This window comes from Cydia fagiglandana, chromosome 13 (genome assembly GCF_963556715.1).
Source record: "Cydia fagiglandana chromosome 13, ilCydFagi1.1, whole genome shotgun sequence".
NCBI lineage: Eukaryota > Metazoa > Arthropoda > Insecta > Lepidoptera > Tortricidae > Cydia > Cydia fagiglandana.
Window position 1 is genome coordinate 19,423,118 of NC_085944.1, and position 25,942 is coordinate 19,449,059.

Consider the following 25,942-nt stretch of genomic DNA (forward strand, 5'->3'; position numbering starts at 1 on the left):
TATAACTTTAGAAGGAGGGGGACCCGGCAACTTGTAGTATGATTATAAATCTTTCACTCCAACCAAAAGTTAAAATAAAATATTATAAAATAAAACCATAACCAACGCTTGGAAATATAAACTTGAGCATCTGGTTCCATTTTCATCAAACAAACGTATTTTTGAGTAAACAAGTGCAGATTAATTGAATTCATAGCCAATCACTTAGTTCGATTGGAGTGGACGTGACTGATTGCGCGGTCCTGGGTTTATGTAAACAATTTATGGTGAAGGGGGAAAGGATTAAATTTAGAGTGTTAGAGTGTTTTAACAGTTCTCTAATAACTTCGATATAATCGAATTTAAAGTGTCGTGTCGCCACATTAAACTAATTTTACGGTTTAAACTCACATGTTTTACTCACTCGCGCGACATGTTTCGGAGAGCCTAGGTCTCCTTTCTCATACACTAACAGTAGAAGCAGCTTTCGCTACGGCCGTGATTCGCGTACACGCTACATGTCACACCAGTGACTAAAAACACGTGAGTTTAAACCGTAAATTAGTTTAAGCGTTCAAGGTCTTGGATTAGAATTACGGGAGAGATTTCCATACCTACCGTAACATGTGTCTGCTTGGCTCCAGAATTCGAAATTTAATTTAAATTTTAAAATTATTATTGTGATACTCGTAGGTAGGAACGAAATATATTCCGTATATTTATATAATACGCTGATTAAAGTAGACAATCACTACGACTATATTAAGGATGACTCACGCTAGACCGGGCCGTGGCCGGGCCGGGGCGGGCCGGAGCGAGCCGACACAGGAGCTGTCAGGAGCGCCACCGTGACCGCACCGTTCCGGGGCCGGGGCGTCAGGGCTACCCGTTTATTACATTAACACTAGTGCTGTCCGAGCAATGTCCGAGCCTCTAGTATTTGTAGAAACTCGAGTCCTTTGAGTCTGAATTGACTCACTGACTCACGCTAGAAGAACAGCTCCTTTTTACAAGACTGCGCTTTTAAAACTTCTTCCAAGTCGAGTCCTTTGTAGTCTTTTTTAAGAGCAACTCAAAAGGACTGGAGCCTTCAAATAAAGACGCCGTGAACAATTTTGTAAGTATTTCCTATATAACAGTAAATAAATTAATCGTAATTGTATGATTTCTGTACGCATCTTATCTACAAATTATACATAAAGACAATGTATTTAGATTTTTTTTGTAAAAAAAAACGAGAGTTCTCTGAAAAGTACTCAAGTCTCTACAAGAGACTTGGGTCTCTATCTAGTTGAAAAGAACTCGAAATTAAACTTAATTATAAGAGTCTGAAAACTCAACTCAGTCTTCAAGCAGAGGATTGTAAGGGCTCGAGTACTGCCCAGCACTATCCGAGCTGACCGGGACGTCCGAGCTGACTGTTCGTGACAAATGTCATAATAAATGTCAATCAGATTGAAAAAAATGGTTCGATCGAAAGCAAGCGGATATGGAAGGAAATAATAAAATCAAAATATTGGCCCTGGCTGCCTTAATGACTGATGAAGAGGCTACTGCACATTCTAGGTAATGGGGCGTACATGCACTTTGGTCGACACGTTCGGAAAAATGAGAATACACAGCATGATGTAAAGAGCTTTATGTACTGATATGACCCAAGACTCTTTCGAAGCCGTTCACTACAGAATTAAACAACGTTTAACAAAAACAAAAACTCTGGATCTCTGCTTAAGGTAAGATATGGAAATACAATGCATGTACCTACTAATAAATATGTATAATCAAGTGCCGAAACATATTAAGCTATTAAGAGGAAAGGGAATGACCGATTCTCCATACAAACATAGTTCCCGTTTTCCTGACTGGATATTGATATTATGGAATATTTAAGTAGCCTTCAGCAAACTGTAGTGATACCCAATGCATTTTGTTACATTCCACAATTGTAGATTTTTCAGCTTATCGGGTTTTGACATTATTTTCTCCCATCAATCCGACGTTCTTCAGTGTTCATGTGTTCAGTTCAGATTTGTTCAGTTCCAGGAACGCATAAGAAACGAGTTTAAAACAGAAGAAATTTACAATGGCTGCGAGAATGTAACAAAAATTTAAAGTATCGATATAAGATAATTATCTTCAAGCTGTTTTCGGCCACAGCGAATACAATACAGCACTAAAAATGTCGGTGGTGCGCACTCAATAAAATAAGTAAGTAAATAAAAACTACTAAGCTCGTTACACTAACATAGAATTGTAATAAACTATTTACTCACTCACTTACCTACTTTCCTCTGGTGAAAAACAAGCCAAAATAGCAAATACGGAACCCTTACAGTTTCGTCATGTCTGTCTGTCTATCTGTCCCAAGTGTCCCAGCTATTTTCACAGCTATTTTACTCAAAAAGTATAAGATAACGAATTTGGAAAGTAGGTGTATTTTGTAAGCCACTAATTAGTTTAGAAGTTCAAATGTATACAAGTTTAATATTTTTTCAGGCAGTTCATATTACGAGTGACGTGACTATATCATCATATCAGCCTTTTGTTACCCACTGCTGAGCATAGTCGAGACAGATCATCCACTCCAGATGCAACCCTAATACTGACCACGATCCTCAGACATGAGGGACCGACCAAAGAGAGAGCTGAGCATAGGCCTCTCTTCGAATACGCCACTTATCCCGGTCCCAAGCCAATCTCATCCAGAAGTGACCCGCAGTCTTCCACCCAACGAGCTAACGGACGCCAGGCACTCCTTTCGTCTGTATGCGGCCACCATTCCGTTAACATTTTGGCCCACCTGCCATCACTCTGCCTGACAACTTGTCCCGCCCAGCTCCATTTAAGTTTGGTAATGACGTATCCGACTTCTTGCAACTTGGTGCGATGTCGAATCTCTACATTCCTCACTCGATCTTGTAGTTTGATGCCGACCATGGCGCGCTCCATGGCTCTTTGTGCCACTTAGATTTTATGCATGACGTGACTATATAGAAAAATAAAAATAAAAATAAATATACGAAGAGTTTTATTGAATTATTTCAGTAGTTAGTGCCTTTGGGTAGCTTTGGGTAATTTAGGCAGGAAAGAGGGAATATTACGTAAAATTCTGCGTAGGGGGCGTAACTACCACTAACCCCAGGACCTACTGCGAATCACGAAAATCAGGATTTCGATTTTTGCCTCTCTAACACTCAATATATGCCTCTCTGTATTTTTATAGCTTGTCAAAGGACTGTCTTATTTCAAACATAGATAGAGAGAATCATACTATCTTTGTCTTACACTAGTACTAGCACCCGAAAGCAAAGGATGAGTATAATTTTTTTGTTCTTATTTACTGACTAACTTCGTACGAAATAAAAAGTATCTAAGTAATAAGTTGGAATGTGAGAAAAACTAGTAATATCTTAATATTTATTACTCAGTAATCTGACAAACCATCGCAAAACGATAAAAAATCATTTATATCTCAAAATAGGACTAGGTTTATTAAACTCATATTATGTATCTTTATAAAATTTCCAGATTGTAGTCAAAAAACTGCAGTTCAAAATTGTTAAAAAATTGTATCATGTTGTTCTAAACAATATTTATTTTTGCGATAAATAGTCCGAACTCTGTTCATTATAAACCTACATGCTCATTATTAAATCATTTTTACGTGCAGTAACATCAGTAGGTGTCTCATTGAATATAATCCGACTAATATACATTTCAGCAACACCTCCATATTTCACAAAATAAATCAAGACATTATCCAACCTATATAATCTTGACCTATATTATATCAAAGACGCCTGCAAAGAAAATTAAATCACTATGTTTTAAGAATCTGCACTCTCGAATAAGCCTTGAACCGAATTATGAACGTACATTGTGCCAACACACCAAATACATGTCAATACTACCAACACAAAAAAAACAACGCTAGGGCTCGACACTTCCAGTACAGTCACCACATGGGAATGTTGAGCCACTTGGCAATGGACGCAATTTAGTCGTGTAATATAATGGGTTCGGTATTTTTCGTTAGTAGGCACGATCGCGATATGACCGATGTTACCCGACGATATCTTGGTTGCTTTGTTGCGTCAAAATTTCACTATGTCAAAACTAGTTGACGTAATAAAAATTCCTTCGTCTACGAAAAGGATTAGCCAACGGCCATTAAATTTTGAAGTTACTCGTTTGAATCAGACGCTAGATGTCGTTGTTCCTAGCGGAAACTGGATAACGAGAGTTCTTCATGAATTCGTCTAAAACCGTTTAGTAATCTACTAGTATTTTTTTCAAATTGGATGCCATGATTTAACTGACATTAATAGGCGAGATCTTTTTTCAAGTCGAGATATTTATATAAATATCCATGTTATCAGGCAATTTCAAATTATTTTTTCATTGAGAGAGACAAATGCTATTGCTGTCTTTACTATCATTAAATGTGTCACAGCTCCTAGTTGACGTTAATTGAATACTTATGTAACCTTTGTGGAAATATGGTAGATAACCTTTGATAGTCTACATATAATCCTATAATCTGTCAGTAGCTATAGAAATGTTTAATAGAGACTTGATAGTTTCTGACTCAAATTCTAACTTTGAAAAAATATCTGACAATGAGTATTGTCAATTTTTTTTTCGCTGTAACATTAATTGCGGAAAAGTAGCTATCTAAATCTAGTAAAAAAATCAAATATGCCACCGGCAATAAACGACGAAACTAGACATGAAATTATATTTTTGCACCAGCAAGGGTTAAGCATGCGTGCAATAGCAAACGCGTTAAATGTGCAGGTATAAGGTTCTACAAAATAATAATTTCCAAACACATTGATTTTATTAAGAAAATATCTAACCTATTCATTCCTTTCTAGCGAAATACTGTCAGTTTGTGGGTAAATAGGTATGCCGCAGAAGGAGATATAAATGATCACCGTCAAGGCAATCATGGTGTCTCGATACTATCAATGGAACAACGCAATGAAATGCGAGAGAGCTACATGGAAAATGGGTTTATATCTACCAACTATTTCGCAGACCGCTTCAATTGCCACCCCAATACCATCCGAAAGCATTTGCATTCTATGGATCTTCACCATAGACGTCCCGCATACAAAATTGCTTTGACGGAAGATCACAAAATCGCTCGAGTCAATTTTGCTCAACAGTACCGAAATTTTGATTGGGGTTCGACAATATTTTCCGATGAGAAGTCGTTTAATTCAAGTGACCACGGTCGTTTACATCTCTGGCGTTATGACAATACGCGATATGCGGAAGACCATGTTATACCAAACAGGGAGTCGGGTCGCATCAGTGCAAATTTGTGGGGGTGGATGAGTTCGGACGGTGTAGGTGAGCTGGTTCCTTTACCTCCCAGGACCAACGCTCAATGTTATCTCAGCGTGTTACAGGAAAGCATGCTTCCCACCGTAAGGGCATTTTATCCACGGGAAGAATTGCCACATTTTCATTTTGTGCACGACAACTGCACGATACACAGGGCCAGGATTGTAAAAGACTGGCTCCATCAACGTCGACAGGAAATAACGGTCATACCGTGGCCTGCTAAGTCTGCGGATCTAAACCCCATAGAGAATCTATGGGGTTTAATGGTCCAAAGATGGGAAAATCGAAATGAACGATCAAGACAAGCTGTGCAAAATCATTGCCAAGAAGTTTGGGAAGACTTGCGAGGAACTGATTATTGCACTCGATTTGTGGAGTCCATGCCTTCGCGTCTCCAAGCTGTCATTGATAACGATGGGTCATATACAAGTTATTAGTTTTTAGATATCTCTTTGCTTTAATACGAATAAACAGATTTTGGTCTATTTGTTATGTTTTTTACATTTTAAATAGTAGAGTTAAACGTAAATATTTTTTAAATAATAATAAATATTTTGACATAAATCTTTACGAGACAGTAATGAGGGTATTAGACAACATTACAAAGAAATGTTTTAAATTCCAATAAAAAGAACACAATAAAATATTCGTAAAATAATGAACTTCTGCTTATTTATAATTATATTTTTCATTCACTTTCCTTTTGACAGCTGTTATCTACATGAGTTTCAGTTTATGAATTATATGGAAATGGCGGCCGTTAAAAGGAAAGTGAACGAAAATTTCTACATAGCAGCTTAGCAGTCAAATAGACGTTTCTAGGACTAAAGCGGATGTTGTAATGTAACCATAGTAACGTCAGCTTCCGGAAAAATCGCTATCAATCATTGGTTAAATATTTTTGTTATTACGTAACCATAGTAACGCCACCTTCCGAAGAAAACACGGGCGGTCATTGGCTAACCGTATTTGGTTTTACGTAACTGTAGCAACGACCGCCCCATTGGTCAGCAGAGTTCGGCCGAAGTCGTGATACGAGACTGGTAAGAGTTCGGACCCCGACTTGGATTATTCGACCAAGTTGCGAACAGTGGTAAGTGGCTCAACATTCCCGTGTGGTGACTGTACCTACTGTTTATCGATATCGATAAATCACGTGGATTAATAAAAGAAAGCATTATAAAAATCATTTTATTTTACATGATAAAAGTAACATAGTCTATTATACAAGTAGGCAAATTACAATATGCACTTATGAATTCTCGCGCATTCTTTTTTAATCAGTTTCCGGTCTAAAATGCAAATATCGCATACAAACATCAGTTTACCGACCTGTTCGGATCAAGTGGAAATCTGGCCAAAAATATGTCAGTAGTTAGTCTTCTTACACGCCCACCACAAACTTCACATTTTCATAAAGATTTTGCCCCAATTTAATAACAACTAAAGTATTTTGTCTAAATCAAAATAAAAAATAAACACGTATTTCCACGTTCACAACAATTTAAAATGACGTTATTGACGTTTTACTACCGATAATACCAACCTAAAAACAGTAAGTATAATACGTCTAAGTTGAAAGCAAGTATGGTATGTGTTGCCAAAATGCAACAGCAGTCATTTTAATTCGATAAGATTATTTCTATGCCTCAATGTTGGTAACAAGTACGTTCATAATTTATCATAGTATGGGAAGTCGATGGGCTGACGCCAAGTACCTAATATAAACCGACCAAGTAACGAATTAGCTATACCATCATATTTAACAAACAAATTTATGACGTTTTGCAATCCTCTTAATTTGGCAAATATATCCCGACGCAGCCGAGCATGTATATTGTGAAAGGTGGTATTCCATCTGTCCAATCTTGGTCCAATGTGTATTTGCGTCTCACATTTTGCTTAATGAGAGAGTGAGACGCAATGCATATTGGACAAAGATCTTAAACTAGTAGAATACCACCCGAAGAGAAAAATTGGGTCTCCGGGCTGTCAGGAGGCTCCGGGCCGTGACAGGGCCGGGCCCGCACCGTGCCACGCCCGAGCCCCGGTGATCACGTGATGCTCTCCATAGAAAACGAAGCTCCGGAAGCTCCGGCCCGGCCACGGCCCGGTCTAGCGTGAGTCATCCTTTACTGCTTATAACACTTAAATAAGGTTTTAATATAGGTAACATTCATATATAAAACTGTTTAAACACAATGACCACAATTTACGGTAATAGTGGGCGGATCTTCGAAACTTAAGAATTACCTACTCGTATAAGTAAGCTCTTTTTAGGGTTCCGTACCCAAAGGGTAAAACGGGACCATATTACTAAGACTTCGCTGTCCGTCCGTCCGTCCGTCCGTCCGTCCGTCCGTCCGTCCGTCCGTCCGTCCGTCCGTCCGTCCGTCCGTCTGTCACCAGGCTGTATCTCACGAACCGTGATAGCTAGACAGCTGAAATTTTCACAGATTATGTATTTCTGTTGCCGCTATAACAACAAATACTAAAAACAGAATAAAATAAAGATTTAAATGGGGCTCCCATACAACAAACGTGATTTTTGACCAAAGTTAAGCAACGTCGGGAGTGGTCAGTACTTGGATGGGTGACCGTTTTTCTTTTGCTTTTTTTTTTGTTTTTTTTTGCATTATGGTACGGAACCCTTCGTGCGCGAGTCCGACTCGCACTTGCCCGGTTTTTTTTATAAACTCTAACTTGAACTTTAATCGAGGCCTTTAAGCGATGCAGGAAATTGCATGCTGGTTTAATTACATTAGGGCTACTGAGTTAAGAATTAAATTGATTAATCAAATATTGCACCGTCTAAATGAGCCTTTAGAAATGCCGTTAACTAATTCAACACCGCCTGTGCAGCAATAAAGTGTGATAGTGGTAGTTTATGATGGTGTTTAATAAACAAAGAACGAACACCAGTCACGCGGAACATTATTTTAATTTAGATCTAAATTATAGGTCTGTAGTTCTGTACTTGCTTATGTTTTATTAAATTCAAGACCCATTAGCAGCCTTATTTGGACAAAAATAATATGAATTAACTTAAATTTTACAAATACCTACACCCTGCTTCAATAATTGGGCAGTCTCAACCACGAAAACAAAACAATAGTAACAAATTGAACATTTCGAGGCTCTGTCATTCCTGTGTGACGAGCTATAATGAATGAATGATGTGCCAAACTTATCTTTGCTGCCAGGACAACAGTAAGGCAATATAATTAGGACCTTATTTATAGAACAATAAGGGAGACCACTTATTTTATTGGAGTGGGATAAGTTGGTCAAATTATGAACAAGTTGACAAGTTTCTGTAATCGCATTTTTAATGAAACAGTTGGGATGGAGATGAATCCTCGAGGATGAAATGCTGAGTTTAGATTAATTCAAGAGGATTGCTCCTTCGTGGTTTTCTTTATCAAGAATATCTATCTTAATATAGCAACGTTCACGGCGTAACTGACATAATAATATTGTGGAGTCATTGTATTCAAATGTTAATTGGATGGATATTGTTTTCGACAGCAAACTAAACACTCAAAGAGTCAATAAAATAAAAGGCCTCGTTTCCAAGGTTTTAATATAGGTAACATTCATATATAAAACTGTTTAAACACAATGACCACAATTTACGGTAATAGTGGGCGGATCTTCGAAACTTAAGAATTACCTACTCGTATAAGTAAGCTCTTTTTAGGGTTCCGTACCCAAAGGGTAAAACGGGACCATATTACTAAGACTTCGCTGTCCGTCCGTCCGTCCGTCCGTCCGTCCGTCCGTCCGTCCGTCCGTCCGTCCGTCTGTCACCAGGCTGTATCTCACGAACCGTGATAGCTAGACAGCTGAAATTTTCACAGATTATGTATTTCTGTTGCCGCTATAACAACAAATACTAAAAACAGAATAAAATAAAGATTTAAATGGGGCTCCCATACAACAAACGTGATTTTTGACCAAAGTTAAGCAACGTCGGGAGTGGTCAGTACTTGGATGGGTGACCGTTTTTCTTTTGCTTTTTTTTTTGTTTTTTTTTGCATTATGGTACGGAACCCTTCGTGCGCGAGTCCGACTCGCACTTGCCCGGTTTTTTTTATAAACTCTAACTTGAACTTTAATCGAGGCCTTTAAGCGATGCAGGAAATTGCATGCTGGTTTAATTACATTAGGGCTACTGAGTTAAGAATTAAATTGATTAATCAAATATTGCACCGTCTAAATGAGCCTTTAGAAATGCCGTTAACTAATTCAACACCGCCTGTGCAGCAATAAAGTGTGATAGTGGTAGTTTATGATGGTGTTTAATAAACAAAGAACGAACACCAGTCACGCGGAACATTATTTTAATTTAGATCTAAATTATAGGTCTGTAGTTCTGTACTTGCTTATGTTTTATTAAATTCAAGACCCATTAGCAGCCTTATTTGGACAAAAATAATATGAATTAACTTAAATTTTACAAATACCTACACCCTGCTTCAATAATTGGGCAGTCTCAACCACGAAAACAAAACAATAGTAACAAATTGAACATTTCGAGGCTCTGTCATTCCTGTGTGACGAGCTATAATGAATGAATGATGTGCCAAACTTATCTTTGCTGCCAGGACAACAGTAAGGCAATATAATTAGGACCTTATTTATAGAACAATAAGGGAGACCACTTATTTTATTGGAGTGGGATAAGTTGGTCAAATTATGAACAAGTTGACAAGTTTCTGTAATCGCATTTTTAATGAAACAGTTGGGATGGAGATGAATCCTCGAGGATGAAATGCTGAGTTTAGATTAATTCAAGAGGATTGCTCCTTCGTGGTTTTCTTTATCAAGAATATCTATCTTAATATAGCAACGTTCACGGCGTAACTGACATAATAATATTGTGGAGTCATTGTATTCAAATGTTAATTGGATGGATATTGTTTTCGACAGCAAACTAAACACTCAAAGAGTCAATAAAATAAAAGGCCTCGTTTCCAAGAAAACTCTCCTAACAAGCTTGACAAAATGCGTAAAATGGCTACCTTTTAAACGTAAACAACGATATCTCACTGTCTTCCAACCAATACACCGTGCACCATACATCAGATCAACTCAGTCCCCATTACCCACAAACCTATCACTGTACTAGCCAAACCTTCACACAATCCTATCTCAACCACTCCTTATTGAGAAACCAACTTAATGTTTTAGAAAACAAAGTCTAAATTCCAAAATACGAATGAGAGATAAATGAGGTTTAGAAAGTCACTAGTCGATCTTTCACATTAATTACATCATCTCTAATCTATCGCTTGAAACACATCCAATGCGCGTCAAGCGTAAATTTTACTATTGAAGTTGTTCACTAAAGCAGCAATGGATGTAAAAGTGGGCTGGAAATCGCACTATGTTTAGTTCTCATGCTGTGATTGATCATCCATCTTGTTTCGTAGTAAATGCCTAGGACTGCGTAGCTCTGGAAATGGTTAGATTAAGCAAATGGGTGTGCGACTTTGTCGTCGGATAAAAGGTTTTAAAGTACATGTCTCTCGGGATACGATAGGTAAGGAAGTACTTACGTGGAGTTTTGTGATGTATTTTGGATCCATTTTGTTTTCTTCTTACGGAAATGTACGGAATAGTAAGTAGGTACATTCGTTGTTAATACTGAGGTATATCATCTCGCTCGAATACTTAATGGTCGAATACTTAATAGTCAAAAAATTAAAGCTCCCTTGGCTTTCCTTCCCTTTATGTCGGAACGAACAAAAATAAAGATTGCTGTTGCCTATTGCATCCCACTGCTGATCAAAGGTTTTCCCCGCGATTTTTCATTCCTCCTGGAATCTAATTGGTCTCGCCATCGCCGACGTGGTCTATCCAATCCACGTTTTGAGCTTGGCTGCCACTCTAGTCCCACAGCTCACTCGGCATGCGGCAGACATGACCAGTCCAGTCCCATTTTAGCGAAAAGCTAAAATGGGGCGCTTTCCGTACTACCTTGATGATTGTATTCTGTAGCGCGGCGTGGGGCTTCGGGTACGATTCATTAATTTTACACATATTTAATGTGCTGCGCTTCATGGCTCGTTGGCAAACCCCAAGATTTTATAGCGTAATTAAAAAAAAATTGAGACCTAAAATAAGTTTCTCGAATCTTTAGTACCAACACTAAGACTGTACGGAATTCACCCGGTTTTTGTCGTCCCTTACGACACCCTAGGGAAGGAATGGGATGAGGAAACATGGGTAATTTATAGTTATTGGCGTAGTTTTCTTAAAAGATTAACTAAATGGTGCGATGTTTCTTTCTTGCCTTACACTTTAAGATTGATGTTTTGAAGTCGACACACGAGTGCTTAGGGGGAGGCCGGGAGAGTTGCCATGGGAGAAGAATCATTCTAAAAAGGCTAAAACAGTAATGAAGTAATGCATTTGTATTTGTATTTATTGTACTCACGATGCTTGTAAGGTGCTTTAGGGTAAGTTCGAAAGCGGCAGAATTTTGAAAATAGCTATATTTACTTAACTAGAAGCACTTTCTACTGTTGCAACAGTAAGCAAGATCCCTTAATAAACGTTACCGTGGATAGGCGCCACTTGCACCATCCCACTAACCCGGGATTAGCCGGTTAAAGGTTAAACCGTTAACCCGGTGTCAAATTGTATTGGTAACCATGGAAACTCCAGGTTTAACCGGTTAACCCCGGGTTAGTGAATCGTGAGTGTTGACAAATAATGAAGTGCTCTAGTTTAGTAGGTATTTATTAGCGATTTTCTAAATTACCCCGTTGTCCAAGTTATCCCAAAGCACTTCATGTATATATGTACCTACTTGTAGTTTGTAGTGTGATATATATTACGAACTATGCTATGATATAGTTGATTATATTATGGAACATGTACCTAGTTATAAATTTATCCCTCAGCTATCCATATACAAATCCTTTTGTAATAAGGAATACACAAATCCACGGCGACAATGGCCAGTCGTTAGTCAATCCGATGTAACTATAATGACGCAGCGTCATTAATATACACCTGTGTTGCGGGTAAAGCTAGAAACAGTGGGCTCGATTCGGATTTTGAAATAGACGTCTATTAGATATCTTTTAGACATCACCAAGATACGATAACGATATGTTTAAGATCTAACCTGTCAGATTTGACTCATTTGACATTTGCGCGATTCTGGAGATACACTTGAACGATTTCCACAGGATATGACTTAGAGATCCAATTCACATCTAATAGATATCAGTTTCTAATATTGTACCCATTATACATAGTCGGGAAACTAAAACGTTAACTTTAATGGGCTGAAAGATCATAATTATCTGCAACCTATCAATCGTTAAGGTGCCGATGTCCGCTGCAGCTGCATTACTGTTGCAGTGTCGCGTTGCGGCCGCTATATAATTTGTCAATACCCTTGATAAAATGAGTGAAGTTCGCCGCCGCATGTGCCACATTAAAGTGACATTCCATTTCCAACTGCAGCTGCAATACTGTTCATTTTACTATGGAAACGCGTCGCTGTCATTGTCAATTTCCATAGAAAATGAACAGTATTGCAGCTGCAGTTGGAAATGGAATGTCACTCTTAGATGACAATTGCGGCAGCATTACTGTTGCAACGTTGATGTGGGTAATGTCACAATCAGTTTCTTAGATTATTGAACATTATACTTAATCGCTGCAGTTAAAAAAGACAGGACATCAGCGTAACGCTGCTGCAGTTATCATGCGAAAGTTACCTTAAGGCACTGGTCCCACCGCGAGCTAGTAAGCTATGAGCTATCGGCTATAAACACGAACAAAAGATAAGCACTCCCGTGTAAATAAAAGAGACACGGCGATATTTATAGCTTACCGCTGGGCGAGTAACTATAAATATCGCCGTGTCTCTTTTATTTACACGGGGGTGCTTATCTTTTGTTCGTGTTTATAGCCGATAGCTCATAGCTTACTAGCTCGCGGTGGGACCAGTGCCTAATATATCAAAGTGATTTGTCCCATAGACAAATTAAAATAAATAAACATTAGATAACAACTTTACACAAATTGTGTCCTAGGTACTGGATGATATCGAAGTCACTACCGAGTAGGCTAAGAATAAGCTAGCCTATTCCACCTACTCCTAACCTAGTATAGAAAGATAGAAAAGTGTAACACCATAAATTATGTTGTATATCCACAAGCACACACAAGCGCTGGTGGCCTAGCGGTAAGAGCGTGCGACTTGCAATCCGGAGGTCGTGGGTTCAAACCCCGGCTCGTACCAATGTGTTTTTCGGAACTTATGTACGAAATATCATTTGATATTTACCAGTCGCTTTTCGGTGAAGGAAAACATCGTGAGGAAACCTGCATACATCTGCGAAGAAATTCAAAGGTGAATGTGAAGTCCCCAATCCGCATTGGGCTAGCGTGGGGACTATAGCCCAAGCCCTCACGCGCTCGAGAGGAGGCCTGTGCCCAGCAGTGGGACGTATATAGGCTGAGATGATGATGATGATGATGATCCACAAGCAAGGATACCCGTGATTTTAACTTAAATTCTACTAGACTTTTCACGATCTGCCCGATTACACACATTTCTGTAACTACCGTCGTTAATGGTTTAAGCGAGGTTTCAGCCTCAAACAGTTACGCATTGAAATCGAGATTGAATTCGTGATATTTGTCATTTTGGTATGATCGTTAGTTCGTAACTATCCACATATATCTGTATAGGTCTTATGTGTGATATTATTGTTGTGCAAATTACTTATGTTATCATTTAGATAAGCACGTACAAATACCAACATCCTTAACTGTCCATCGGTGGACCTTATGCTTTTTGTAATAAGGTTTACGAACTGTCAGATATTTTTTTAATGACAATCCTTACTTCCCTATTAATTGACGGAGCGAGAGCGAAGCAGCTCCGTTTCATCTTGACGCAGCGTACTACGTAGGCAAACAACACGCGAACGCAAAGCGAAGCGATGCGGCGCGGGGTAAATCAATCCTTTGATACCAGTTTGATACCTATAGAAGTGTCCTACGTGGGCGATCTCGTTGCGAACGCGAACGCCTGGGGCCCGCCGCGCCGCGCCGCGTCGCGTTCGCGAGTTGTTCGCTTACGTAAGACGCAGCGTGAGCACAAATTTTTTCATACCTAATTAATAGGTATGCCTTTCCTGCTGCTGTCTGGCAGCTCTCCTCTACAGCTCGCATTTGTCGTGAGCCTGTTCCATAATTACCTACATGCATTTTTATGTCGGTTCAGTTTTTGGAATACATATTTTCATATTAGTGGAGTCAAGCGGGTTCCCGATGTCTACAGCCACAGAGCCACTAGTTTATTGCTAAATTTATATCAATGCGTCACGTTTGGACAGTCACTTTCAATTATATGTTACACAATCAAGGCCGCAAAAATATCTGAAACGAACTAACCCTATATAAGTTCATGTAAGAAATAAAAAAAATCATATCATTTCATTTATAGAGCCATAAGAGTGTGCCAGATATTTTACGACCTTCGAAGATAACATATTATATACACGTATAAGTATATATACAGATATAAATACCTAACATAATTATTTTAGTTTGAATGTATTGGGCAAAGATAAGGTAAACAATCGAATGATAACTGATGGCACTAGCCAAAACAAATCAACGCAATCACGTTATAAATAGCCGCAAGAAATGGACGAATGCCCGCAATGCTCATCTAGGCGAATAATTTCTGCATTATATCATCTTTGTATCGTCCATCGCGTCCGTAAAGGTTAGATGAAAATAAAATAAGGAAGAATAGATACGGTACCTACTCTACTACCTACCTAGCTAAAAAGTACAGCTATGCCACAGAATAAGAATATTTTCGGCCTCTACTTTAATGAACTTTAGAAATATGTAGTTAAGTACGACATCATTATAACGTAGGTACAAGTAATCTCTACGAATAATATAAATGCAAAAGCACTGTGTCTGTCGGTCTGTCTGTCTGTTAACTCTTTGTCATTAGTTTCATTATGCTTAAACCGCTTAACCGATTCAGATGAAAGGTATGAACATAGTTTGAGGCCCGGGGAAGGACTTAACATAGAGGTATATAATTTATTTCCATACAATATATATACAGTGGTACTACTAAACGAAATTAATAACTAGCTTTAATCTAAAATATGCCCCTGAGGCATTGTACCAAATGGCTGGCGGCATTTCCCCGCTGTATCGCAATGCTGATATGTTGTGCGAGGTAGCCGCCAGCTCTTCGGTCACCAGTTACGTCAATCAGACGCTTCGCGATTTCTGCGAACAACTTATGCGCGCTGGGACCCCATGGACCTAGAGTTTCAACTCCAAGAGTAGTTTTTAGTCAAGCATCAGCATCATCATTTTACGCAGACCAAGTCACTGGCAGAAGCCTTTAACTAAATATAAACTAATTCCAATTTAAAAATGGTTTCCGATGTATGGTAACCGATGAGTCATACCTACACAAATTTTAAAACATAATCTGTCACTCCTTTACAGACAAAGGAGTCAGTAATAAAATTAACGGTTTATAAAAAAAAGATTTCAGTCAATTGAAAATTTTGCAAATGAAACATCGTGCAAACACACTTTGAACTTTACGGGCAATCATATTATGTTACTCCAAGACGCTTCTATATTTTTGTCAATCGATCAATAAAGTATGGTATCATTTCTCCGGAACAGTGACGGAGTGGCGAATATCGCACGCGTCATTTGTGTCTGATGACACACGACGTCATAATTATGTGGCACGCCTGTGACGGAACGTTATCTTAGCGATTTTGTGACTGAAGAAAAAGAATGAGATTTTTTTGTAACCTACTTAACCTAGTAATGTAGGTTAAACCTATTATAACCTACTAAGCATCTTAACTATTATCTCATTATCTGACAAAGTTTCATTCGGGATGCGAAGACATTTTTTTTATCAGTTAGAGTGGCAGCAGTTCCTTAATCCACCAACAAAGCGGCAGCTGACGTCCACGACGGCTCATTACACATCGCCTTTAACCACCATACGAGTTTTCACTCTGGATGCAATCACCGACGAAATTAGCACTCGGCTCGTGGTCCAATTGTCATATTATAATAATCGTACAGTCGCCATCACATATATCAGAACGCCCAAGCTGCTCACAAATATCTGAACACGGCTCTATTGTCCGCGTTAGAGTGCGTGTTCAGATAATTGCGAGCACCTTGGCTGCTCCGATATATCTGATGGCGACCGTACATTACGAGTACAACGGGCGATGGCTTACTCAAGCCTTCAAACTTCTAATATGTGTCAAACGACCAAATTATACAGAAACTAAGCCCACAGTCGTTAAAAGGTATTTTATTATCGAACCACCCCAATCCGACGTGAACCAATTTAGAAAAAGTTATTGGCGCCGGGATTTGAACGCGGGCCTTCCGATTACCAGTCCACGTCACTTCCAAATGAGCCATCACTCTTCTCCCAGAGCCGACGAAAAAGTGCCTAATATATCCAGACACAACCTACGTAAACACAAAATACTATTAAAACCTTTAATCTATTTACAAACTTAACTCAAGGATATAAATTTGAATTTTGAATGACCGCGTGAATTAGATACGATGTTGCGAGTGTAATGAACCGATATTTAGGTGTTGATTTGCAAAGTGGCTAGTTACAGCTCTTCACCAATTTAAATATACCGTGCCTTTTATCGCGCTGTTCAAAACGATACTTTGAGAAGTTGGAATAAAGCTGTAGTTACGAAAAGCATTTGTAAGTGGTGGTAAATAAAATGGTGCTTCTTCAAGCTTTCATTTATTGTGCCAGAGTTTAATATAAAAGATAATTTGTTTTATGTTTTCGCTTGTTTTGATATTAGTTTTTCACGAGAGCGTGCGAAGAGTGTTAAATAGATGTCATGGAAAAAATACTTTAGAAAGACGTGTAGAAAATAGGCATTAGATATTTTTTGTTGTACTTAAATAAGTAATTGATGAAAACCCAATTACGGATAAAAATTAAATAATAACTCAAAACCTATAAAATAAATATCTGAAATATTAGGTTTTTATACACCTAGGTGATTTACAACGTTTTTTATACACACAAAAACGTCAACGAGTTAAAAATTGACCCGTACTTAATATACAGTAGAGTCCGGTTATAACGACGCCCACGCTCGCTCATAGCATAAATATGGTGCATCATATAAAAAAAAAAAAATTTGTTAAAAATTTAATAGGGATTATTATTTCTTTTATTCACACTTTTTTCCTATATTGTACCTATACTTTCCCCAAAAAAATTAAAAAAACAACGGGATGCACTCCAGGAGTGCCGATAGAAGTGAAAACTCAATGACTTGCATTGCCTGTAAATTAAATACTTTTCAATGTGGTGTTAAATAAAAAATTTCTATGTCTATGTCTACTTGTACAAATTGTCTGCAGCACTATGTATAATGAATTATATTTGAGTGATATAAAGTTAGAATGTAACTGTGAGAACCTCGTATTTCAACCCGTAGGTACCTACAAGATTAGAACCTTTTTCATGTAATGTCATTGAGTTTTTCTTTATTGATTTAAATGCCATCTAAATGAGTGGCCATCTAAACGTTACGGTCACGTGATCGCCATACGCTGTCTCGAGTTTATCATTTTTTCCCCACCTCAAAAAGTGCCCAGCGCCGCTAAAGAAGATTTCACTTCAAAAATAAAAATACCGTGAACCGGGACATATTTCAAGCTGAAAATATCCATATCGTAACTTGTTGAGGTCTAGTAGAGATCTGATACATTTTCAGAATCGAGCCGCGAATCACTACAGTAGGTAGGTATGTAATGTTGGGTTATTATCGGGTTGATGATGAAAACTAATACTTGTACCAATATTTTAACTTTATTCATTTGCTAAAAACATAATAACAACCAATTTACAATAAAATATTAGACGTCTTAACTCTTTTAACTTGTCTGTACTCGAACTGGCCACTTGTCACTGTCATACCGGCCTTTTTATAACAATTCAAAATGGCGGGCACCAGTGACAAGTATGAGTCAATTGATACTCTTTTATAAGCTAATCATAAATAAAAGTAAGAATGATCAAAATATAAGCTATTAATAAATAATGATCCTTACAGTAATATAAAAATATACGAGTAAAATTGACAAATATTGGTTCTTACGTTGTACCGACATTAATTTGTATTATTATTGATAAGGGTAAAGTCTTAGATGAAGTAAAACAAAAAAAATAAAAAGATCCACCCTTAATTTTAAATTAAATTTTGTCAAGTTTTCTTAAGATTCGACCTCTTGACAGCACATTAAGGCACAAGATAATGTTATTTAAAATAAAAAATGTTGTTAAGACAACAGATTAAACCATAAAATCCTTGTGCAGGTGAAGTAATTTCTAAAACACGAGCGTTGTTACTGGATACTACTTACCTACTCCGGCGAACTAGTTCGCAAATTCTCTTGACTGGCCGTTACAGACTAAAGAGCTCAGAAAAGTCAGTTAGTAATTAATAAATTATGACCTAGAAATTCAAAACAAATAGGTACTCATATGATCGGCTAAGGCACTTAAGGCACGCACAAACAAAAATCCAACGTATCAAAGAGAATTAATTATAATAGAGAGATATAGTCTAAGAAAAAAACGTGCTCTTTGTTTGACATCCAAAACAGATGGCGCTGTACTGCGCCATATATTTTGCGGTCACTAAATGTCAAACGTCAACTTTTGACAATCAGAGTTACCGCAAAATGAGTGTAGATACAGCGCCATCTCATTTTCCTGTCAAATTCACGAATCTGTCTATAGATTTTACGCATCTGACTCAGTTAATGTATCATTACTTAAATCATTTATTTACATACAATATATGTGTGTGTGTGTGGTACAACTAAACGAAATTAATAACTAGCTTAAATCTAAAATGTATCATTGAACGTATTTAATACGGGGGTGGCATATGTTGTTCCATAGAGGTCTGTCAAACTTTTCATACTAGAGAATTTTGAGAATAATGACTTTGATGGACCGTGGACAGTTGGATGCAACTGGCCTTTAGTATATAAGTACTAAAGTTTAGTAATTTTCTAGTATGCTAGTAGGGTAAAACGAGATTGCGCTGTATCTACACTCATTTTGCGGTAACTCTGATTGTCAAAAGTTGACGTTTGACAATTATTTATAACGATAGCCAATAGACCTAGCACGAGAGAAATAGCAGGTAAGTAATGAAGGAAAAACTCTTCTGGACGGAGTTACACAATAAAAAGTGTATCTAAAACCTAATAATCCAAAAAAAAGGTAGATCATGAAAGCGTGGCTACACAACAAACAGAACTTGAAATATGTCAGTTAAATGGTGCTCGTATCCGCTCCGAAATATTGGTAAATAAGGTAAGGTAACCAAAAACTAAACCATCTTATTTTTAGTTTTCCGTGACCACAGCTAGTGCAACCTGGCTGTCGTTGGAAAAAAGGTAAAATAATGAAATTTAATCGCGTTAGACCCGTTACTAACATAAATTATGCATTTTAGACCATTTTAAACAGACTCCGTTGTCCTAAGCTGTGTAAAGTCTAGGCTATTCCCAACTAAGGTCAGTTCGTCTAAAGCGGGATTACACTGGCTTCACCTTTCTACATGCAACGTGTAAGTTCCCACTTAATCTGGCGCTTCTAATTCTGCTTGGTTGCGCGAGCAGGGCGACTCCATATAGTCCATATTTTGGGTGAGTTCATTCTTCAGCCTTCTTAATTTTTAGTATTAGTAGTTGATACCTATTTGTCCAATATTGGATTCGAAATGACGTGTAGAAAAATGTATTCGAAGCGTTTATTAGCACACAAAGAAATTCAAAAGTTATAGACAATTAAAGTTTTTTTTTTTCACCAATATCAAAACCTCTTAATATTGAAGTAATCTAAAAAACTATTATTATTGAAGAAGATGAAACTTTCAATGAAAAAATCCTAACTTGCAGAACTGTATCTACATTGTTTATTCCGTTTTAGTTGCCCGGTTTATAATAAGCCATTATTTATTGTTATTATGCAACGCTGAACATAGCCCTCCGCGCCTCATTTTCGGGATGCGAGCGATAAAAGCGAGTGGTACGTGTAATCAAAGGTGTAATATAACATTATATATTACTTTAAAGGTATTAAATATTTATTTAAAATAGAGGACAGCTCTTGTTTTAGCGTGAAGTGTCAATGTACAGTAAAGTTTATGTTTGCGATTCAGGCCACAAGCTGCAGACCACATTTATGGCAAAATATTCCACGAGAAGCTTCATGTGAACTACGAGTATACTCGGCAAGCATTTGTAATGAAATAACCCGGTAAACTTAATAATCTCAGGTCTCTCTGCTTTAGGAATTCGATCTTATTTCCTTAAGAAAAAGGATGAAATTTCCTTAGATGTAAAGGTTTTCAGTCTGGACTTACAGAGCTATTTTAATTTAGCGTACGAGTGTGAACTGTGGCATTGTACTTCGCTTTAATCCTAATATACAAGAAACACTAGGAAAGACTATCTATTCTCTTTGACCTTAGTAAGTAAATATTGTTTATTGTGGCCATAAAGTTAAAACTTAGTTTAAAACTAGGTAATAACAATAGGCATTCTTATCGCTACAAAGCGATGTTCACAAAGAATCTTTGGGTAGCAAGAAATTAAGAATTTACACTAAGACACTAAAGGTACTCGCTTTAGTGTCCTAGTGCACATTCAATATTTTATAATAAGTAGTGTTTTATTCAACAGTTACTTAATAAAGGTTTAGAAAGATAAGTCTATTCGCATATTGTAATCATATTGGGTTATCTAGATGTATAAGTTAGATCCGCCGAGAGTAGATTTTCATCTGATATTCATAGGCACATTTTAGGTAATTTGCCTAAATTGATAAAGATAAAGATAAAGATAAAAAATAGTTTATTCAAGTAGGCATATTACAATGCGCTTATGAACGTCAAATAAATTTACCGGCTCCAACCGTACACCTCTGCCCCGAGAAGATTTAAATCCCCCCTCAATTGGAGGAGGGTATCCCAATATGGGACCGGCAACAAACTCGGCGGGACACATCTTTTCAAAACATTATTACATCTTATAATTAACATGCATTACGAGTAATTAATACAATTTAAATTACTATAGAATTCATGCAATTATACTCAGTGAGTACATAACTTTATAGAATTTGATATAAAAAATAAACATATATGCACATGAAATCACAAATACGTAGCTCTTTCAGAAAACAAATCAAATCTTACAAAAGGAAAAGAAAATAAAATCAATAAAAGAAATGAGAATACATATTATATGAATCTAACTGATTGTTATGAGATGCTTTCATACAATTTGATGTGCTTTCTTACCTGAGCTGAGTCACCTTTAACTCTACACATAATACAATGTTTTTAATTGCTACTTGTCGTTATTACAGTTTCTGGTTTGGACCATGCATGTTTGTCTGTCAAGTAGTCCTCGACTCTGTAATAAGCCTTCAACATCAATGACTTTTTTAAGTAATTCTTAAGAGCTGGAAAGGGTAATCTTAAAGCATCCTCAGGTAACTTGTTATAAAAATGAATGCATTGCCCAACGAATGACTTCTGTACTTTACGAACACGAAACTTTCTTTAAAATTTTTTCTTTTTTTCTTTCTTTGAAGATTTTGTTTTAGATTTCCATGGTATGTATGTAGGTATAATCGAGAGCTTTAGTTATAGTTATATAGTTATATTATAGTTGTAACGTGCGTTTAAAAACAGGAATATTCTATTATCATTTTTGAATAATGTGCTGCTTGCTAAACGATATGATTCGTAAATATGTAATTTAGTGAAATATAAAAAAACAGTATCACATATAGAATTAGTATGTAGGCAATAAAGGATGGCTCTCATCAACATTAAACCAGCTCTTTACTTAATTTACCCTACTGTTACTACTCTTTAATTCCACTATTATCTACTATACTACAGCTTTATAGCAAATAAAACAGGGGCCCAGAGCGGTCATAACATGGCTGATTCTAGCTTTACACTTGTTATGGGTTTGAACTGGTTTTGATACGACCGTGACTATCGTATTTATATTTAAAAGAAAGATGTCCACTGCTGGACATAGGCCTCCCCAGGGACCTCCACATCGACAGGTCTTGCGTCGCTCTCATCCATCGGCTCTCCGCGACCTTAACAAGATCGTCGGACCATCTTATTGTGAGTAATCCTGCTGCGTTTTCCGGTCTACCGTGATATAATTTCATTTCGAGTAGTTTTGTGTAATGTTGCTTGCTCGTATCTATATCCCCGTTGTCATTTTGCTGACGCGTCAGTCATCCGTGACTACAGCTGGTGCAACCTAGCTGAAACGTCGAATTTAAGGTAAAAATGGAGAAATTATATCGCGATAGACCCGTCATGTCATTAAAAATCTTGACGTTCTTGGTGATTGGTGATTGTCACTTTATTTCTCATGCACCAATCAGCGTTAGCGATCTTCTAACTCGTATCAAAATAAAATCAAAACCGTAACAACTCGCTACATTAGAATCGAGTTCAGGGGCGGAGCGGTCAAAACATGGTGACACATTTAACGACCGACGTTAACATTTGTTGCCAAATTATGTACATTTAAATTTTATCCGGCCTATTGGGAAAAACAGGGTCGTTATATGTGCTACGAGTTTGTTTAGTATAGTCTTGAACATTGTTATGATAATTAAGGGTATTGACAGGCAAAAAGCATCGCGTTTTAAGCTAGAGGTACCTACTTACCTATATTTATTTAATACGGGTGCTGAGTGAGTTAAGGATGACTCACGTTAGACCGGGCCGTGTCCGGGCCGGAGCGTCCGGCGCATCGTTTTCTATGGAAAGCGTCACGTGATCGCCTGTCATGTGTCATGTCACAGAGAAAAGTAAACGTCGGAAGCTTCGGCCCGGACACGGCCCGGTCTAACGTGAGTCATCTTTTACAGGTCAATTCGATGTTTAACGAATAAATAATTTGAAATTGTAATTGAAAGTGCACCTGACAAGCGAAAAACAAATTCCATACAAATGTTTAAAAGCTTCCAACTCTTATAATAACTAAACAGGGGAAAAATTATTTAAAATAAAAAAACGGGCAAGTGCGAGTCGGACTCGCGCACGAAGGGTTCCGTACCATAATGCAAAAAAAAAACACTAAAGCAAAAAAAAAACGGTCACCCATCCAAGTACTGACCCCTCCCGACGTTGCTTAACTTTGATCAAAAATCACGTTTGTTGTATGGGAGCCCCATTTAAATCTTTATTTTATTCTGTTTTTAGTATTTGTTGTTATAGCGGCAACAGAAATACATCATCTGTGAAAAAGACGGACGGACGGACGGACGGACGGACGGACGGACGGACGGACGGACGGACGGACAGCGAAGTCTTAGTAATAGGGTCCCGTTTTACCCTTTGGGTACGGAACCCTAAAAATCAAACAGAGGGGCATAGCTATGGACAATATAGGTACAAATTGTGTAAAAATATTTACTATAATGTAAATACCCAGGGAGGAATGAAAATGGGGACTAGAGAAGAGTATGCTAAGGATTTTTGTTATTTTTTTATGTACGTACGGTACAGTAAAGTTGCGATGGATCCAAATAGAGTTGGAATATTCTACGTGTTAATACCTACTAAGGAGGAATGTTAACAATTTGCCACTGCACTTGGCATCTATTCCACATGCGTTAAATGCGAGTTGTATTGAATTGGTATTAATTTTGAAGTGAACCAAGGTGATGTCATTATATCAATAATATGTCAAGGTAGTAGGTATACTCGTATTTTAATTTGTTATAGTTTTGGTTTATCCTCCTAAGGCCTACCATACAAAAAACTGGACAAATGCTAGTCAGAGTCGAGCACGAAGGGTTCTGTACCATTAAGCAAAAATGACAAAAAAAAATCACGTTATTTTTGATCATTAAATGCCGTTTAACTTTCTAAAAAAATCACATTTGCTGTATGGGAGCTCAAATATATATTAGGTATATCCCGTTTTTAGTATTTGTTCTTATAGCGGCAACAGAAATACATCATCAGTGAAAATTTCAACTGCCTAGTTAATCACGGTTCATGAGAAACAGCCTGGTGACAGACAGACTGACGGACAGCGGAGTCTTATTAATACTTAGGATTCCGTTTTTACCCTTTGGGTACGGAACCCTAAAAAGACATGTAGTTTTTTAAATATTCCCAGAGAAGTCATACTTTTGACACTGACATCATATCAAATTCGTAACTGTTACTTATTACATCCACTGCTATGGTAAAAGTTTGAGCCCGGGGAAGGACATAGGATAGTTTTCATCATCATCCCACGCAGACGAAGTCGTGGGATAAAGCTAGTTATAAATCCAATACAAAAACGAGTTTAGCATGTATAGAGTTGTGCTGGGCACAGCACGGTTAATATAGTTCCGGTGTTGGCCGCAAACATAGAGAAACTTAATATAGTCTGTGGTCTGCGAACTAGGAATACTCACTACGCACAGACTTCCACCCAAAGACTGAAAGACTTAACCCTTTTAACCACCAAAGACGTCAGAACGCGGCTACAGCCAATACTTCCTCTATTCTGAGTTTATGAGTAACGCACACTTTCACTATGTTTTATTTTCTGGACTGCTACTCTAACTTCCGCCTAGGTAGTAGGTAGGTAAGTACCTAATTGTAAGTACATGTTTGTCTGTATTAATTTTAAGATGTGTTGTTTCAAATAAATTATTTTCTATTCTATTCTATTCTATTCTATTCGAATTGTATACCTTTTCTGAGGGTACCTAATAGGTACCTCTTTTTTGAGGCAAATCAATCTTGCATTTTGATGTCAAAATTATGTCATTTTACGAGTACATATTATAATTCTCTCCCGTGCGTACGCCACAATACATGTACAAACAAGAGCTAGCGAATTTTCCTCAAGCAGTCAATTCCAGAAAAGTGTCGGGTACTTACGTGACGCTATTTTGTTAACACTTCTGATAAAGCTCAAAAAGCGTTGTTTTGTACAATAACGCTTGATAACTTAGCTTTAAATTCAACGTTAAATAATACAGTTTTGTGCAGGTTATTAAAGTAGTAGCTGCCATATGCGTCACGTCACGCCTCGGACAACGTAGACCATTTTGTGGAATGCCCTTCATCGAGTAGGCAAGTAATCTGCGACCGTGAAGACTCCACCGAGAAGGAATTCCGTATACAATTTGACCCAGTACAACTGAATATATTATCACCATGCCATAGTTGTTGAGCCAAATTAAGCAGAGAATATTATAGAGATACATACACAATATTTATTGATGCAAAAATTCCTAGTGCTCAACTGGGCATTTCTCCAGAAATTTCCTGCCTCGTACAGCTAATAAACAGTGGAATGAATTGTCACCCGTGGTATTTCCAGAACGATACGACCTCCAAACCTTCAAGAAAAGAGCGTACCTTCTTGTGTTGCAGGGTGTCCATGTGCGACGGTAATTGCTTACCCTCACACGATTCTTCTGCTGGTTTGTCTCCTACATCATAAGGCAAAA

At 37.6% G+C, this 25,942-nt stretch overlaps 1 long non-coding RNA gene across 1 annotated transcript; it reads left to right on the forward strand.

Moving 5' to 3' along the window:
- Positions 1-844: 844 nt before the first annotated feature.
- Positions 845-2,994, forward strand: LOC134669835 (uncharacterized). Its single transcript, XR_010098990.1, has 2 exons — positions 845-2,187; positions 2,476-2,994. It is a non-coding gene; the product is annotated as an uncharacterized LOC134669835 (long non-coding RNA).
- Positions 2,995-25,942: the final 22,948 nt, after the last annotated feature.